Raw genomic sequence first — 20,088 nt, 5'->3', positions numbered from 1 at the left:
TGACAAAATGTCAACTCAGTGATTCATGGTGGATAAAAGAATATTATATAAAGTCAAAGTTCACATTCAAATAAGAAACCTCATTTCTGCAATGACATCAAATAGATCCTAAGAAAATCAATTGAGCAGAACTGTAGGTTTTATCAGAAAGAGACATAAACAGCTTATAGTAGAGTATACACATAAATTTGGAATTCAGGCATGCATCTACAGAAAAAGAGAATATTCTAAGACTCGCAGAGACATGGGAAATCAAAACCGGGATTGATAGCCTCCAGTTCTACAGTTCATGGTGTCTGCTATTATGATTTGGTCAGGTCTGGAATGGGATTTTTTGGCCCTGCTTCCTTTAATCTACCATGGCATCGTCCAATGTAACATGTTTGTATCATCATAAATGTCTTTTCAATGAGTTGTTTCTTGGTTCACATTTGTGGACAAATCCACTAAGGATTTCATGTCATGGGACTAGATCTCTGTAGTCTTGGATGAAATCATACCGCTTGTGCCTGGAGAAGAGACTAAATATATTTTTAATCCATAAATTGTGTTATTCTGAATACAGGGCCTTGGATTCAAAGCCTGTGGGAAGAAAGTGTTGGACAATTCCACAGGGGGTGAATAGCATGTCAGAAAGTACTGGCAATGATGATTCAAGAGATAACTTCATTCACCAGTAAACTTATAAAGAAACATGCAGACAAATGAGCCTTGCATATGTGTGCTGGACACTGCAGACTTCACCTTATCATGCTCACAGATGCCAGATACTTTGCTAACATGCTGTTCTCTTGCATTTTTATCTCCTGCCTCCTGCAGCTTCCAATTTGTCTGTGCCCCCACAGCATCAGCGACTGCTTAGTCAGAATAGATTACCATTTATATAGTAAAGGAGATGTGGTGATTGCAGGATTTTTCCCTGCTTTTGCTGTCAACCCACTCAACAAAACAACTGACTGGAAAATGATTAATTTTAATGAAGATATTATGGTCGAGTAAATCCTTTATACGTTTATTCCTTTTCAAAATTTGACATTCATAATCCCTAGGGAAAGTGCAGATTCAAAGATCATTATTCCAACTCTATTCCCCATTAAGCAATTTCCTCTTCTCCATTCCTAGATTTTTCTGCAGTTCTGTCTTCTTAGTGACTCTTCTGGTACTTTTACGGGTAAAGAAGGCTTGGGGGTTTTATTCACTTTCTTTTCCACAGTAGACACAGGAAATTTCCCTATATTCTTGGCCATGCCTGTAATTCCACAGGATTTGCCTATTTTCAATGTTAGCTATGTGGAGAAAATATTATATGATAGAAAATTGATAGAGTATTTGAGGGAATTCTTAAGTCCAGCTGTGCTCTTGTATAAAGGGACAATGTCACTTAGGTTAGTGACAACAGATTTCCTTCTGTGAGACTGGAGTGACAAGTCATACATGTTTGCTGTTGATAATTTAGGGACAGGAATGCCAGAATTAGACATCAAGACATACTCTCTGCTACGTATATTCATCTGTCTCAGGTTATTTTATCTGACTTTCAATTATTGTACTCTCTATAACTCACCATGTTTACCTGTCGGCAGCATTTACATATATAGATAAATGTAGATTTCCAATTTGTATTTGTTTGTTCATGAATATGTTTCTGAACACACATTTTTTATGATAAGGATTCAGAAAGAAGTTTCTAAGCATTCTCAATGTTACCAGATTAAGACAAGGTTTTAGACAATTCAGCTTCAGTTTTCTAGGTCCTGCCAGAGAGAAACAATCATGCATGTTAGTGTTTAAGGGAAGTCAGGTATGTTTTATCCTGGGCAGACATATCCATAGCTGTACGAAACCAAACAATAAGCATTTGAAAATAAGAAGTCCTCATGGTACTCAATTCTGAACTCAAAAGGGAACATGGAAATACATATTCAAGAATGGCTGAAGAAAATGGGCAGAAAATCACCTACAATAAACATAAGATTGAGAATGGAGTGTTGTCGATGTGGCATTACCGTGTCTGCTAAAATGTGGCTGTGGAACAAGTAACCAATTCAACTGTGGAAGAATAAAATGGTTTAAATTGAGCTGGCGTTAGACTTTAAACATGATGGAATAGGCTTAGTCTCAAATGAACATACCAAAGGAAGCATGGGAAATTTAAAAATCATGACTTACTTCAAGTAAGATTGCAAATCCATATGGTCTACCAGATGTCTGCACATTGCATGCTACAAAGAAAAATGTTCTGCTTTACAGCAGATGATATCCTTATTTCTTGTCTCTTCCTCTGCTTTCTAATCTCAGTAGCTCAGACACCACTGTGCATCAACTTGAATCCCTCGTCAAGTTGTACAGCAGCCACCCCATTTCTGCAAAGATCACACTTGTAATTACATGAGCTCATTGTGGCTTGTTTGCCTACTATGTTCAAGAAGAGAGGGCTGTGTGATTTAATATCTTTTGAAGTTAGAAATATAACTAACATTAACTTCCAACTATATAAGCTATAAACAAGTAACATATTTGATGAAGACAACACATTTCCAAATGTACTTTTCATAGAGTGTGGGGCACCTGCAAGCATATACTCTTCAAGGTTCACAAATGCTTCATAAGGTTTATTGCATTATAGAAAAGAATGTATATGTAATTTGAAAGAGGAATTGATCTGTCTTACTTCAGTTGACTATACTCATGTTTTAATTATAGCTGCGTAAGTATATCTATCTCAATTGCCATAGCATCAAAAGATCATAAATTGTGCAGCTAGTATTAACTTATATGGCACTAATTTTGTTTGTTCTAATTTTATATTAGGATTTTACTTTCTTGTCAAAATTAGAAAGATGGTAAAGGAATAGTTGATAAGTTCAGGATATACAAAGTATATCCTGACTAAAAGAGATTAATTTACAGGAGTATGTGTATTCATGCTATGGGATCTTTAAGCATGGTGGTTAACTTCCCTGCAAAGCAATAATGACAGTTTCTCTTACTGGGTTTGGGAGACATTTTCCTTCATACTAACTTGAAAATATGGTTGACTTGTATGCTCAAGTGGAACTTTAGCAGTCATGTGTGTACTTGTATATTAATAACATAAAATGATTTAAATAGTAGAAGAATATGAAAAGTGTGATTTTAAAGGTTTCTTCTTTTTGAGGAATTTTTTTTTACCATTTTTCAAATTAAAGGATGTAAATATCTGCTTACTGGTTATTTTGAAACATTTTATAATGAATGGTTTATTTTCAATATTTATTATATTTCATGTTGAAGATATAAAAATAACATAAATGAGTTGTACAAGATGTATTTATCAGTTATCAAAACTATATTTTTCAGGAAAGGCATTTTTGATGTTTTGTTCTAAAAAGTATTTTCAATAATTTCTTTAAGTTTTGTATTGTCAGAGTCACCACTAATGTTCATACATGCTCATTTCTCATCATGACATCAATATCTGTTTGTTAGGTAGAAGATGGTAACTCATACTAAGTGAAATGTATAGTGATTAAGTTGTGGGATTTAAAAAAATCCTCCTTTCAACGTTCATCATACTAATTATACATCTTATAACAAACCATACGCTATCAAAATTGAGTATCTTGCTGAGCATCATGGTAGGTCATGCTTATAATCTTGGCATTTCGGTGACACAAACAGATAGCCATTTGTTTTTCTTTTGTTTTATTTTCTTTTCTTTCTGTTACAGTGTGAACTGTTTTTACAATTTTTATTAAATATTTTTAAATATGCATTTATAATACACATATACGATAAACTACATATAGCAAAAAAGGACCATAAAACAATCAGGAATTATATATATCTTACACTCATATGTTTTAAGGTTTCTATCTGGTAGCCTTGAAGAAAACACATTTCTTTTCTTGGTGAGTCTAAAATTCTGAATGTAAATCAATAAGAGCTATCATATATCATCATTATCAACTTAAAGCATCGATATCTACTTAAAAAACATCTTAACCCTTAAACATATAAGCTTAAATGTAAAACTAAACTATCTGATCTTCAACTCCATCAGAGGCTTGAAAATTAATAAATTAATTACCTGAGTATACATGGAGTCCAGCTTAGCACCTTCCCAAAAGAGAAGATGACAGAGATGGTTTGCTGCCTAAACAGTCTTCCAGAATTCTCTAGAACATTGGAGCACCATCTTCAACACTTTGGCCCAATATAGCTGGGCCAGACATATTTGTGAGGAAGGAAATATTGAGAGCTTCCTTACCCTGTCTTGGCTGAGTTTGGCCATTGATTCTGCCTGCATCTAAGCTTGCCCACTTTTAGGAATAATTCTGTCTGTGGTAAAAATGAGGACATTTTGCACAGTGCCTTGTTTGACAGGTAGATATGATTTAATAGAACTCTGTTCTCAAGGCAAGTATGGTCTACACAGAAATCCTGGAATATCCAAATAAGTATACTGAGTACTCTTTTTAAAATATCTTTTTGGATTCTCTTAAGTGCCAAAAAATACTAAGTATAACTAGTAGACAACACATATTGTAAAGAACTTTTGGTGAATATTAATATATAACACTCTTTGTGGAAGACATTTTGAACCTCTCTTTTGTTTCCCACAGTGTGTTTGTGTCTTGGATATCAAAAGAACAAAATGCAAACCTCGAAGGCTATATGCTCACTGAGACCAACTGTTGTATTCAGTTTTGCATTTCAGTGTACACAGTGTGTAGAAAATATAAAGGAGTCCTTATTTACATCATCTTGTCTCTATAGGTATAAAAAAGGTTTTAAATTAATATGTTTTGTGTTAAAGTTGCCTTTTCAGGTTTTCAACCATCATAGTCCATTGGTTATTAGAAAACAAAAGAGTTCTGAGACAGAATGATCATATTTTCAGTACAATTTGAAATTACTGTTCTATCTGGGTTGGTCATTGAAGGATTCTGAGTGCATAGCTGGCAAACAATACTTTCTATAAACATGTCATCAATATAGAGGTTTTCAAGTGCAAAAGGTGTTTTAAAGGCAGTGATAGAACTGACTTATTTAACTTTAGAGTTTTTCTATTTAGTTTTTTTTTCCATATTACCCTTCTAATGCTGAAAGTGAGGTATTGAAATCACCACCATCTCTACAGCAGGGTTGATCTGCTTTTAAATTGAATTCTGTTTCACTATTAAAGATGGATACTGATGTATTTGATGTGTAAAGGTGAGATAAACATGTTTTTTATTTGGAGCACAATTGGGGGATGAGAAAAAGACTTAGGAGAGAGGAGGTAATGTTTATCCCCTTAGAAGTCGAACCACCATGTGGAGGAGATTGGTTGTTAACCAGCTGAAAAACATCCTTGAACAAATTCTGAGAAAAGATATAAACGTGAGCCAAAAACAAGAGGTGAGGACTTTGGAGACTTGGAAAAGTTTTGGCTGTTCATTGCTCCACTTTGAGATGCCTCACACTAGAACCATTCGAGGGAAAGCTTCGGAGATTCTGGCTCTGGATGAGATTCCAGGTTCTTGTTGCTCCAGGTTCCAGCAGAAGAAATTCTGCTGATTACGCCAGGAGACTTGTTCCTCAGAACTGGTATCTTTATGGTTTCATTATTGTATTCTTTCATCTCCTTTTCCTATTCTTTAGGTTAGTCAGATTATAAGTGAGGTACTCTCGGTTAATAAATTCATAATAAAACATATTTGATTAAAAAATTGAGCCTACAGATGTGTACATGTTTAGGATAGTAACAACCTGCTGTTGGATTTTTCCTTCAATAAGTATGAAGTACACTTTACTATCTTATCTGAATAGGTTTTGTTTGATGTCTATTTTGTTACATATTAGCATATTTATGCCTCCTTAGATTTCTCTTTCTTATTTTTCAAAACATCCGATCTCAGCTTTCCCTCCTTCCACTCCTCTTAGCTCCACCTCCATTTTACCATCCACCACTGCCACCTCACCTCATTACCTTCTGCACCTGATCCACAACTCCATCTCCCTTCAGAAAAGAGCTGGCCTCTCAAGGATATCAGCCAAACACATCACAAGGAGCTACAGCAAGACTAGGTGCAAACTCTCATATTAATGGTGGATGAGACAACCCAGCAGGAGGAAAGGGGCATCAAGAACAGTTGAAAGACTCAAAATAATCACCACCATACCCCCACTATTAGTAGTTCCACAAAAAACAAGTTAATAACCCTAATATATATATGCAGAGGACCTAATGCAGACAAATGCAGAATCCATGGTTGCTGTTTCAATCTCTATAAGCCCCTATGATCTCTGCTTATTTGATTCTGGGAATCAGGTTATCCTGGTGCTCTGTTTATTTATTTGTTTATTTATTTATTTATTCTTTTTTTATTTTATTATTTTATTCATATTACATCTCGATTGTTAGCCCTTCCCCTGTTTCCTCCCATTCATCTCTCCCTCCCACTTCCCCCTTCTCCCCTCCCCTATGTCTGTGATTGAGGGAGACCTCCTCCCCCTATATATGTTATCGAGTCTCTTCTTGGTAACTTGCTATCCTTCCTCTGAGTGCCGCCAGGCCTCCCCATCCAGAGGACGTGGTCAGAAAAGCGGCACCAGAGTTCTTGTGAGAGTCAAAGCTCGCTCTCCACTCAACGGTGGAGAATATCATGTTCGTTGGCTAGGTCTTGGTAGGGGTTCGAAGTTTAATGCCTATATTCTCCATGGCTGGTGCCTTAGTTTGAGGAGGACCCCAGGACCCGAATCTGCCTGTCGTAAAGTTCTTCTTGTAGGTTTCCAGGACCCTGTGGGTCCTACTATTTCCCTATTCTTCCATGCTACTCTCGCCTAAAGTCTCAATAGAATGTCCTCTCCTCTGACCCACTTTCTTGGTAAGTAAAGTTTTTCATGGTACGTATCCCTTGGACTAGTGTTTTGATATAAGTGAGTATATACCGTTTGTTTCTTTTTGCTTCTGGATGAACTCACTCGTTATGATAATTTCTGGATCAATCCATTTGTCCACAAATTTTGGGAATTCCTTGTTTTTAATAGCTGAGTAGTATTCCATAGTGTAAATGTACCACAGTTTCTTAGTCCATTCTTCTACTGAGGGACTTAGGCTGTTTCCATGTTCTGGCTATTATGTATAAAGCAGCTATGAACATGGTTGCGCATATGTCCCTGTTATGTGGTAGGGCATTTTCTGGGTATATTCCAAGGAGTGGGATGGCTGGGTCTTGAGGAAGCCCTATTCCCATTTTTCTGAGAAAGCGCCAGATAGCTTTCCAAAGTGGTTGTACTAGTTTGCATTCCCACCAGCAATGAAGGAGTGTTCCTCTCTCTCCACATCCTTGCCAACATGTGGTGTCATTTGAGTTTTTGATCTTAGCCATTCTGATAGGTGTAAGATGGAATCTCAGTGTCGTTTTGATTTTCATTTCTCTGATGACTAATGAGGACGAGCATTTCTTTACGTGTTTCTCAGCCATTTGATACTACTCTGTTGAGAATTCTCTGTTAAGTTCCAAGCCCCATTTTGCAATTGGGTTGTTTCATTTTTTGGTGTTTAGCTTCTTGAGTTCTTTATATATTTTGGATATTAAACCTTTGTCAGATGAAGGGTTGGTGAAGATCTTTTCCCAGTCTGTAGGCTGTTGCTTAGTTCTCTTGACAGTGTCTCCTGCCTTACAGAAGCTTCTCAGTCTCATGAGGTCCCATTTATTAATTGTTGACATTAAGGCCTGGGCTGTTGGTGTACTGTTCAGGAAGTTGTTTCCTGTGCCTATGTGTCCCAGGCTCTTCCCCACTTTTTCCTCTAACTGAATTAATGTCTCTGGTTTTAAATTGAGGTCTTTAATCCATTTGGACTTGAGTTTTGTGCATGATGACAAATAGGGGTCTAATTGCATTTTTCTACATGTAGACTATCCTGGTGTTCTTAACCCCTCTGGCTCCAAAAATTCTTCCTCCCTCTATTCACATGTTTTATAAAGCTCCATGTGGTGGGACTTGACCGTGATCTCCAATTTGAGCTCTCTCATCCGGTTTGGCTATGGGTCTCTCTGCATCTGCTCCCACCAGCTGTCAGCAGAGATCTCTCTGATGACAATTGAGCTAGACACTGATCTATGAGTGTAGCAAAATTTCATTAGGAATCATTTTATTGATTTTTTTTCTGTCCTGTGTCTCTGGGATATCCAGCCTCTGGTTCCTGGTCATCCTTAGGCATGGGTTCATTCTCTGGTGTGGGCCTCATGTTGACAAGTCATTGGTTGGTCTCTCTAACAAGTTAAGCTTCTCCATTGTCTCAGCACTTTTTTCAGATAGTATAAATTGTAGATGGAAAGTTTTGTGGCATTGGTGTCCATGACCTAATCCTGGAGTGTTTGCCTCATTACAAACTCCATATGGTTCAGGCGCCATAGCATGCTTTACCAGGACTCATCGCTATGATCACCCTTCTAGAACCCTGTAAGTTTGCATAAAAGCCATTGTACTAAACTTTCACATATATTACATGTTATGTGGCACAGATCTTCCTCCTAAACATTGTTCTACTTTCTGTCCAGGTACAAGTTGAAGAACTACCAATGTATTTTGGCCATGATGTGTGCCATTGAGCAGATCAACAGCAACCCCTACATTTTACCCAACACATCCCTGGGATTTTAAGTCCATTATGTTCCACATGGTCAAAGGAACACTCTGAGCAATCGTTTTGCCTCACTTTCAGGGTGTGGTCATAGCATTCCTAACTAAAGATATGTAAAAGAGAGCAATTCAGCTGCTGTACTTACAGGACCATCATGGGCAATATCTGAATACATAGGGACACTGCTGGATCTATACAAGTTTCCACAGGTGAGATGGAGTGATGGTATAGGACTTGATGGCAGCTCGATTGATGACATTGTACAGGGCTGTGAGGCAAAAAAGGAAACATAAATCACTCTTCATGGATAGAAAATGATGTAGACAGTTGATGGCATATCTATATTTATGTAGCATAGAATAGAGAGAAAAGGGAATGTAGAGTAGACACAGAACACTGTTGAACCTATGAATGCTTTATGTACATTTCTGGAACACCCATAGGAAGGAAGGTTTTACCTTCAAAGCAAGATTGTCTTAAGGGATTCAAACCATTGCTGTAGATTGTAGTTCAATTTTATGACTATGTTCTTTTTCATTGTGTTTTCTCTGCAGCTTACTTTTGGGCATTTTGATAGCATCCTGAGTGATCAAAGGTGGTTTTCTTCTCTGTACCAGGTGGCAACTAAGGACACACCTCTGACACTTGGCATTGTATCTTTGATGCTTTATTTCTAACGGTTCTGGGTGGGGCCCTTCATTACAGATGATCACAAAGGTGCCCAGACTCTCTCAGATTTGAGAAGCGAGATGGATAAAAATGAAATCTGCATAGCGTTTGTGGAAATAATCCTAGTCAGCAGGGGCTCATATCTTACCAAAACCTGGAAAAATAAGGTTCAGATCCTGGAATCATCAGCAAATGTGATTATTATTTATGGGGACTCTGAGTCTCTGTTAAGCTTAATAGTAAATATAAAAGAGAAGTTACTTACATGGAAAGTCTGGGTCCTGAACTCACACTGGGATCATTCAAAATTTGATGAGTATTTCATATTATATTCACTGGATGGGGCTCTTATCTTTTCACACCATAATGAGGAGATTATTCATTTTACAGATTTTATACAGACAGCCAATCCTTCCAAATTCCCAGAAGACATTTATCTTCATGCATTATGGCACACATTCTTCAATTGCTCATTTTTTAGGAAAGATTGTAAAATTGTGGACAATTGTCTGCCTAGTGCCTCCTTGGGATTCTTGCCTGGGAACATCTTTGACATGACCATGAGTGAGGAGAGTTACAATGTGTATAATGCTGTATATTCTGTGTCCCACAGTGTGCATGAGATGACTCTCAATCAAGTACAATTTCAAACTCATGGAAAAGGAAAAGAGATGTTATTCTCCCCATGGCAGGTAACATCACTTCAGCTGAATTGTGACATTGGCAACATGACATTCTACAGGCCTATTAATGCACTCAAACTAGGCAATGCATATTTTAGATTATTTTGTTTAAAATATTCAAGAGAGACTGTAAGGAGAAATATGTTTAATTCAGTAGACAGTTGTATTACAATGGGCCATACAATATTTTCAGGGTAAATTTTTCAGTATGAAAATTCCAATTACACAAGAGAAGAGACAGAGAATTATCACAGTGCACCTGAACTCTTCTAAATGCTTATATTATGTAAATGATAACTCACAAAATCATTCATTTTACAGATGAACCTTTAAATATTTTCACATTTTAATTGTAATAACTACATTTTTAAAGAAGGTGAGAGTTTCCTCCATACATATTCATGATTTAAGAGTTTTTCGTTCTACCTTTTCTAGTTAAACTGATTTGAACATTTTAGAAGGACAACGATGCTCCCATTAACCTTTGGTGTCATTTGTTCAATGCAATTAATATCTATATTAAAGGTGTTTTTTCACATCAAGTTTAAAACCAAGAAGAGATTCTCTCTGATTCTACTTCGGTTATACTTCTTTGGAGGTTATGTAACATAAATATGTATTTCTCTTTTAGCTTCATCCTTTTTTAAAGAACACACAATTCATCAGTCATGCGGGGGACCATGTAGTCATGGATTGAAAAAGGAAGTCACATGTAGAGTATTACATTCTCAACTTTTGGAATTTCCCAAAAGGTCTTGGGCTATATCTGAAAGTAGGAATATTTTCGCCAAATCCTCCAGAGGGCCAGAAATTGTCCGTATCTTATGATATGATACAGTGGGTCACAGGATGGACAGAGGTGGGTGGCATCTTACCTTAGTATTTCCACAAGTGTGTACTTTTGAAATTTACAACAAGCAAGTTGTGACCATTACTTGCCCCTACAGGGTCCACTCATAGATACATATTTACCACCAATATGAAGAGTTGTCTTACTACCTAATTTTGCTGGATGAACTACTTACTTTCCAAGCTTTTCATTTCTTTAATATCATAAATACCATATCTTTTTCAGAATGACCTGAATCATTTTCACAGGTCATCTGACAGAGGATTTATTTTTACCCCAGCTTGGAAAGTTATAACCAATGGCCCATTGACCTTCTGATTTTAGGCCCCTGTCAAAACAAAACAACATGATGGGAGTATGGGAAGGAGTAGGGTCAGGAGGTGATGAGGGAGGAGCCTGCAGTTGGGATATATAAAATTCAAACTGCAGAAAAAGCAGGTAACATATGTTGCCTAACCCAAGACATGAGAATGACTCTGAGATTGCCTGAGATAAGAATTTCTGTGCATAGACAAAGCCTCATGTTGGTGATAGATTCTTTATGACTTATCATTAGACACCATTTTTAGTATGGCATGAAAGAACATTTGCAGATGTCTAACTTCTGCTCATACAATGAGAAGAGAATCAGCTTCAATTGCTCTGTATATCTCACACACCTCATACAATTATAATGTTAGAATTGTATAACACTTGTGAACATTTTGTGGCAAATCCCATAAATACCTGACCATTTGCTATCACTCACTTTATTCTCAGATTCCTTGGTCTCTATGCAGTGAGAGCTGCTATCCTGGATTCAGGAAAACCCAGCAGGAGGGCAAGGCTGCCTGTTGCTTTGACTGCATTCCTTGCCCAGAGAATGAGATTTCCAATGAGACAGGTAATTGTCAGTCATGCAGAAAGCATCCCCACCTGTCCTTCATTTGCAGTTCCTAAGCATATGGAAAACATCTGTAAGTGAGCTGCGACCAGCTCCTATCAGTGAAGGTATTCCTCTTTTTTCCAGCTATTAGAAAATCATAGGTTACATAAAGTTCATTCTTCCCAGAGAAACAATACACTCTTGACATTTAAATTCATACCTGCTTTATATTCTTTAACCACTGTACATGTGGATGTGTCTGCCTACAGAAAACCACTCAAGACTACCAGAGAAGTATGCCTCATTTCAGCATGCATTTTATCTTACTTTATTTTCTATTGCTATGACAAAGTACCTTGACCAAGAAACTTATAAAAGAAGGCATTTAATTGTCTTACAGTTTCATACAGTTTGAGTACATGTTGATACTCTAGAGTACATGAGCATACCCCATATGCTCAACTGTTTGAATACTTGCCCTACAGTAGTGGAAGAATTTGCAATAAATACAAGGTGTGTCTTTTTTCTCTCTCTCCCTCCATCCCTCTCCCCCCTCTCCCCACATCCATGTTTAGAGATCAGATATAAACTCAGCTATTTTTTCATGTCCTTTAATTCCTTCACCTTTCCATGATCTTCATCTGGAACTATAAACCCGTGAGTTATAGCCTTTCTTTAATAAGTTGTGCTGGTTATGATGGTTCTTCAAAGCAATGGAAAATTAACTAATAAAGCATGACAATTGTAGTAGCTCAGAGCTCACATGCTGATCCAAACACAGGAGACAGAAAATACATACTGTTAATAGAAAGATCCTTAAAAGCCCTTCCATAGACACAAATGTCCCAATTACTATTCCACTATTTCCAAATAGTTCCACGAACGGAAGTCCACAAATAGTCTCTGAGCTATTCACTTTAAGGTTCCTGACCCTAACTTTTAACTGGATTATTGGGTTTTTTGATGTCTAGTTTTCTTTATTTCATCATAAAGTTTGGATATTTGCCCTCTATTGACTGAGGAGTTGGTGAAAATCTTTCCCCCATTCTGCAGGCTATCATTAGTTTCTACTGGTGATGTCCTTTATCTTATGGAAACCTTTCATTGTCACGAGTTCCCACTGTCAAAGTTAGAGCCACTACTGGCTCTCAGTGTTCTATTCAGAAAGTCATCAGTCAAGATGACCTGCCCATTGGTGAGAATGGGAAACATCAGTCTTCCAATATTAATGTGTGTGAAGTTTAATGTGTGCTTTAACCTTTAGTAGGGTTTCATTTACAAATGTGGGTGCCCTTTCATTTGTGGAATATATGTTCAGATTTGAGACACCATATTGGTGAAGTTTTCCTTTAATGTGTATGAAATGTCCTCCATCTCTTTGATTAAATTTTGTTTGAAGTCTATGTTGTTAGATATCAGAATAGCAAAACCGGCCTGTATCTTAGGTCCATTTTCTTGGAAAATCTTTTTCCAACCCTTTACTCTGAGGTAACATCTGTCTTTGATGTTGAGGTCTTTTTCTTCCCTGCAGTGGAAGGATAGGTAATATTTTCATATCCATTATGTTATCCTGTGTTTTTTATTGGGAAATTCTGTCCATTGATAGTGATGGATGTTAATGACCCATTATGATTAATTCCTGTTATTTTGTTAGTGTTTCTGTTGTTCCTGCTGCTGCTGCTGCTGCTGCTGGTGGTGGTGGTGGTGGTGGTGGTGGTGGTGTGTGTATGTATGTGTGTGTGTGTGTGTGTGTGTGTGTTTACCTTCTTTGGGTTTTGTTAGTGTGCAATTTACTCCTTGTTTTTTAAGAAATGTCCTTAATCTCCTTGTATTGGCATGTATCTCTTACTATCCTCTGTAAGGTTCAATTTGTACATAGTTATTGCTTAAATTTGCCTTTGTCATGAATATCTCATGTTCTCTCTTTTTGGTGATAGAAAGTTTTGCTTGGTATAGTAGTCTATGTTGGTATCTGTGGACTCTTAGAGCCTTAAAGACATCTGTCCAGGTACTTCTGGCTCAGAATCTCTGTTGAAAGGTCAAGTATAATTCTAATAGATCTTCCTTTATATGTAGCTTGGCCTTCTTCTCTTGTTGCTTTTAATATTCTTTCTTTCTTCTATACATTTAGTGTTTTGGTTGTTATTTTGCATGAAGCCTTCCATCTCTGATTCTATATATTTGTTATTCTGTAAATTTCTACCTTTATAGGCATGTCCTTTTTAATGTTTGGAATTTTTTCTTCTATGATTTTGTCAAACATATTTTAACACTATCAAGCTAGAATTACTGTTAGTCTCCTACATCTATAATTTATAGCTTGGCCTTCCATAATGTCCCAAATATCCTGGATGGTTTTGTATTAAGAATTTTTAGATTTAACATTTTCTTTGACGAATGAATCTTCTGTCATTGTATCATCAACCTCAGAGATTCTTTCTTCTATCTTGTGAATTCTGTTCCTGATGATTCATTCAGTTTATGTTATCAGGGCATCTATTTCCATTTTTAGACCTGGAACAGTTTCATTCACCTGCTTGTTTGTTTATTTGTTGTGTGTTTGTTGGATTTCATGTCTTTCTTTAAGGAATTTATTGATTCATTCTAATTTTTTTCCTTCTTTTTCCTTAATTTCTTTAAGAGAGTGTTTTTTCTTCTTCTTTATGAGCCTGAATCATATATGTGAAGGTTATCTTAAGGTCATTTTCTTCTGCATTCACCTGCACTAAAATATTGCAGTCTTGTTCTCTTAGGATAGTTGGGACCTGGTGGTGCCCTATGGCTTTGGCTATTTGTTGACTGTGTTCTCACACTGTAATTAAGACATGTAGGTTTGAGGTGATTATAGGTCTCAATGCTGATTTCTTAGTTTCTAATTATTGCATAGTGTTTTTGTCCTTGGCTTTTGTTTCTTTTTTGGTGTTCAAGTCTTTGAGGCCTGAATTTCTGACAGCTAACTTGAGAGTGTGTGAACAGGTTGGGGACCAAGGCTTCGGTTACCAACCTGGCATTTGGAGCGAGATGGGGGTCTCTGTTCTTCTGACTGGTGTCACCTATACCTGTTCCTAGTCCTATTGAACTTTTCCTTTAATCTAGTGTTCTGCTAGTATTCTCTGTGTATGGATATATTTGTATACAGATATTGTTTAAATATGACTTTGTCATGAATTATCTTGTTTTTTCCATCTATAATGATTGAAAGCTTTTCTTGCTATAGAGGTATGGAATAGAAAGTATAATGGGTATTGTGTGATTTCCAACTGTGTGTATTTTATACACACAAAACAAGATGTCTCAAATAACAGTGCAGTATGATATACCTGGAAAGTGGCATCCGGTAAAAGGAGAAACCTGAATATGTATTCATAATCAACTGCATTTTTAGCAGATATGAATCAGTGTGTGAAATGTCAAGAAACTCACTATGCAAACAAAGAGAGTCACCAATGCTTACAGAAAACTGTGATATTTCTTGCCTATGATGAGCTCTTGAGGAAGACACTCAGCATCATGTCCCTGGGCTTCTCCTCACTCACAGCTGTTGTTCTTCTTGTGTTTCTGAAACACAGAGACACTCCTATTGTCAAGGCCAATAACCTGCATCTCAGTTACATCCTGCTCATCACTCTGACCCTCTGTTTTCTCTGTCCCTTCCTCTTCATTGGCCATCCTACCACAGCCACCTGTGTCCTGAAGCAAAACATTTTTGGACTCCTCTTCAGTGTGGCTCTTTCTACTGTGCTGGCCAAAACTATCACTGTACTTATAGCTTTCAAGATCACTGCTCCAGGAAGAGTTAGGAGATGGTTACTGATATCAAGGGCCCCTATTTTCATTATTGCCATCTGTACCCTTATCCAAGTCATTCTTTGTGGAATCTGGCTGGCAACTTCTCCTCCATTTATTGATAAAGATGCTCACTCAGAACATAAACACATCATCATCATTTGCACCAAAGGATCAGCTATTGCATTCCACTGCATCCTTGGATATCTGGGAGTCCTTGCTCTGGGGAGCTACCTTATGGCTTTCTTGTCCAGAGATATACCTGACACATTCAATGAAGCCAAGTTCCTGGCTTTTAGCATGCTTGTGTTCTGCAGTGTCTGGATCATCTTCCTCCCTGTCTACCACAGCACCAAGGGAAAGGTCATGGTGGCTATGGAAGTCTTCTCTATTTTGGGTTACAGTGCATCACTCTTGGGCATCATCTTTGGTCGTAAGTGCTACATCATATTATTAAGGCCTGAACAGAACTCACTTCATTACATCAGGGACAAAACATATGCTAGGAAGAAAAACCTTCTTAAATCCTAGCTCCTGTGTTTCTTAAATAGCATCTTCAAAGTCTGATTGATTTTCACCCTCTGAACAATCAAATATAACGTTAGAACTTTGCCTTTGTTAGCATGGGTTTCTTTAGGTAATCATTTAGGATAATTGGATTCTGTAGCCATCCTGGTTTTCTTTTTCCTTTTTTCTTTTTTTTTTTTTTTTTTTTTTTTATTTTTTAAAAAATTTATTTATTTTATATTTTTTAATTTTTTACGTATACTTTCATATTATTATACAAATGCATATTAAACTACCTATAGCAAGAAGAACCATGACTCAATGAGGAATTATACAAATGTTACATTCTTTGTGTTTTTGCTATTTGTATTTGACAGCTTTGAAGAAAATATCTTTCCTATCTTGGTACATCTAAAATTTTGAGTATAAATCAATCTCTATCACATCTTTTAATTATCAACCTAAAACATCTATCTAGACCTTAAAACATCTTAGCCCCTAAACAATTGAACTTCATTGTAAAACTAAGCTACTTGGTATTCAATTCCATAAGAGTCTTGAAAAGGAATAAACTTGATTACTGAATATATGAGGAGTGCATGTTTGTAGATTTCCATATGAGAAGATGACAGAGATAGTTTTCTACTTGAATAGTCATCCAAACTCTAATATGTTGGAGCATGTTCTTCAGCCTTTTGGCCGAATATATCTGACATACATATTTGTAAGGAAGGAACTATTGAAGACTTGCTTACCCTGTCTTGGTAGAGTTCGGCAGGCAACTCGGCCTGCATCTATGTTTGCTGGGTTTTTTTAGGCATAACTCTGTGTGTGGTAGAAATGAGGACATTTTGCTGAGTGTCTTGTTTGCCATATTTGAAGCCAACTCCATAAGGAAATTCTTTGATGCTCATCATCCTCTTTGAGGTAGGTTGGGTGTTGCCGGGAGTTAATCTGTCTTATTGTCAGTGAATTTTTAAAATAATTTAAAAAATTAAATACCATATTCTGCATGTCTCTGAGGTTTTTAAAAGACCTTATCTAACTATCCTATCTTATCTTTCTGTAGAATCATATCTATCTGTTGCACCTGAAATGTATATTCTTGTGATAAAAGTTGATTAGTGATTTATATGACCATGATTTGGTCAGCTAACAATTAACTTGTACAACTTATTTGTCCTAAACTGCTTGCATTAGCACTTTCAAATTATGAAAGTAAACCTGGTATTATAATTGAGTTATATGGGACAATACCTTATATTAGAGTAGAAATATTTATATATAATGTGTGTGAAGAATAAACTTACATTTGAATTCTATACAACTATATCTAGAATTAATCTTATTTTGTATCTATCTACAAAATTCTATATGAGAGAATTAAGAATAACCTTTTGAGTGACAGTTGAGGCATTATGTGGAAGAGTAGATTCACTAATCTTATTGTTCTAGCTTTTCTGTGTATTTCTGTTTTCACCCTTCTTTCTTTTCAACCCCTATCTCCAAACCTAAGAATGTAAAAGAGGAGAAAAGACATTACTGAGTCTAATCCATCCTGTTTTCATTTGGAAATTTATGCTACACTTTTTTGTTCTCCACTATTACTTTTGTGTTACTGGTTTAGTTTGCTGATGAAATCTTAATATATAAGTTCTTCCACTTAGTTCATTCAAATATTCGATTAATTTTACAACAGTATCCAAAAACAGTATTTCCTATATCAATTATGTGTGTTAATGACAAGATTTGATATTTAATATAGAAATTTTGTGTCAATATATACACTTTTCTGGTGTTCTTAAAGGAATTTGACAATAGTGTCATGCTTTCTTTTCGTATATGTTCTTATTCTCAAGAAATCTTTGCATTTGATATGACTTTTCATAAAGATTATTCTATACCTGGTCAAGGCATAATGAGCTACATACAAAGTTGTTAAGAACATAGGACCCCATTTTATAACCCAATGCCAAATGTCAGCAGGAAAAAACCAATTTTCTATCAGTATATAAAACCACTCTTGGAATTATGGTGATATCAAATGTGCAGATGTAGCTAATTCTAGTGACTCTGTGCTTATTTCTCAGTTTTATTCTAAACATCCAAGCCACCTTTATCCTTTCACTCCTTCACAGTACATCACTTTTTTGAAACTGGTATATGTTGATGTGTTTCTAAAATACATTAAAAGTGTTTTATTTTAATTATTTGCCTATGTCCGTTAGAAAATCAAATCTATAATATTCTTCTTTATTGTTTATCTTTCTTGCTTTGTTATCTGTGTAATGTTAGCTTTGGAAAAAAGTTGTGTAATTATAGAATAAATTGAGACTAACTTGTTTTCATTCTTTTCAAAGATCTTCTAGAGGAGATAGTGAGATGATTTAGGAGCTAAGAGCACTGGCTTATCTTCAGCAATAGTGGAATTTGATTCCCAACACACATATGATGGGTCTACTACTTATCTTGAGACCATCAGAACACCAATGAAGCACAAAGGCCTGAGAAACACAGCAGGTTCTAGGAACACAGCCAATGCCATAGACAACCAGATGGCAAAGTCTAGTGTAGGAACAGAATCAACAAAACCACGTCAATATGGCTTGACCATGAACAAAAAGAGAAAGAGAGAGAGAGAGAGACTGGATATCCTAATGTAGCTGAAACACAAGAAAGTGACCTTAAATCTGTGCTTATGAAGTTGTTAGAGGCACTTAAACAATAAATGAATAAAAGTCTCAAGAAATACTGGAAAATACAATAAAATAAATAGAGGTCATCAAAGATCTAGAGGAAAATACAATCAGGTGAAGGAAATGAATAAAATGGCTCAAAACACGAAAATGGAAATAGAACCAATAAAGAAAGCACAAATCTGAAAATCCTGGAGATGGAAATTATAGGAAGAGAACAGGAGTCACAGGGGTAAGCATGAACAACAGAATAAAAGAGACAAAGGACTGAATCTCAGGCATGGAAGATACAATTGAAGTAAGTGATACATCTGTCAAAGAAAATACTAAATACAAAATATCCTCACAAGACCCCCTCCAAGAATAAAGGACAGCAGCAAAAGATGAGATGTAAGAATAATTGGAATAGAAGAAATATTCTACACACCAAGAACCAGAAATTTTTTCAAGAAAACCATAGAGGAAAATTTACCCAACTTAAAGAAAGAGACATCCTTAAACATGCAAGAGGCTTACAAAATACCAAGTATACTAGACCAGAAAAGAAATTGCAATTGCCACATAATAATAAAAATATTAAATCTAGAGAACAAAGAGAAAATATTCAAGTTGGCAAGGGAAAAAGACAAAGTAGCATATAAAGGCAGACCTATTAGACTCAAACATGACTTCTCAACAGAGACTATGAAAGCCAGAAGGGGCCTGAAAGATGTTACAAAGAAACTAAGGGGCCGTACATGTTATCCCAGACTACTATTACCAACCAAGCTTTCAATCATGATAGAGGGAGAAAAATCATCTATTCCATGACCAAACAAACTTTAAACCATATCTATGCACAAACCCTTCCTACAGAAGATAATAGAAGAAAAACTCCAACCCAACAAGGTCGACTTGATCCATGAAAACAGAGGATAGAAATAAATTCATAACAGCAAAACCAAAAGAAGACAAGCACATAAACATACTATCACCATCATCACCACAGTAAAAGGAACTAACAACCATTGCAAAATAAAATCTATCAACATCAATGGACACAAGTCTCCAATAAAAAGACAAGGAACAAAAGAATGTATATTTAAACAGGATCTGTCATTCTGAGCATACAAGAAATATATTCCATCAACAAAGAGAGAAATTATGTCAAAGTAAGGAGATGGGAAAAGGTTTTCCAAACAAACAAAACAAAGAAGCAGCTAAACTAGCCATGTTGATAGCTAATAAAGTAGATGTCAACCAAAATAAACAAAAAAGATGGGAAAGGACACTTAATTCTCATAAGAGGAAAATTTCACCAAGGGAGAATCTCAATCCTGAACATCTATGCTCCCAAATACAAGCGAACCCACAGTTGTAAAAGAAATATTATTAAAGTTTAAATCACACACTGTTCCCCACACATCAATAGTGAGAGA

At 36.2% G+C, this 20,088-nt stretch overlaps 1 pseudogene; it reads left to right on the top strand.

Annotated features, from left to right (window-relative positions):
* The first annotated feature begins 780 nt into the window (after positions 1–780).
* Positions 781–15,998, top strand: LOC127203445 (vomeronasal type-2 receptor 116-like; annotated as a pseudogene).
* The last annotated feature ends 4,090 nt before the right edge of the window (positions 15,999–20,088 follow it).

The sequence above is a fragment of the Acomys russatus genome, chromosome 19 (assembly GCF_903995435.1).
Source record: "Acomys russatus chromosome 19, mAcoRus1.1, whole genome shotgun sequence".
Lineage (NCBI taxonomy): Eukaryota > Metazoa > Chordata > Mammalia > Rodentia > Muridae > Acomys > Acomys russatus.
This window is presented reverse-complemented; position numbering and strand designations above follow the sequence as displayed.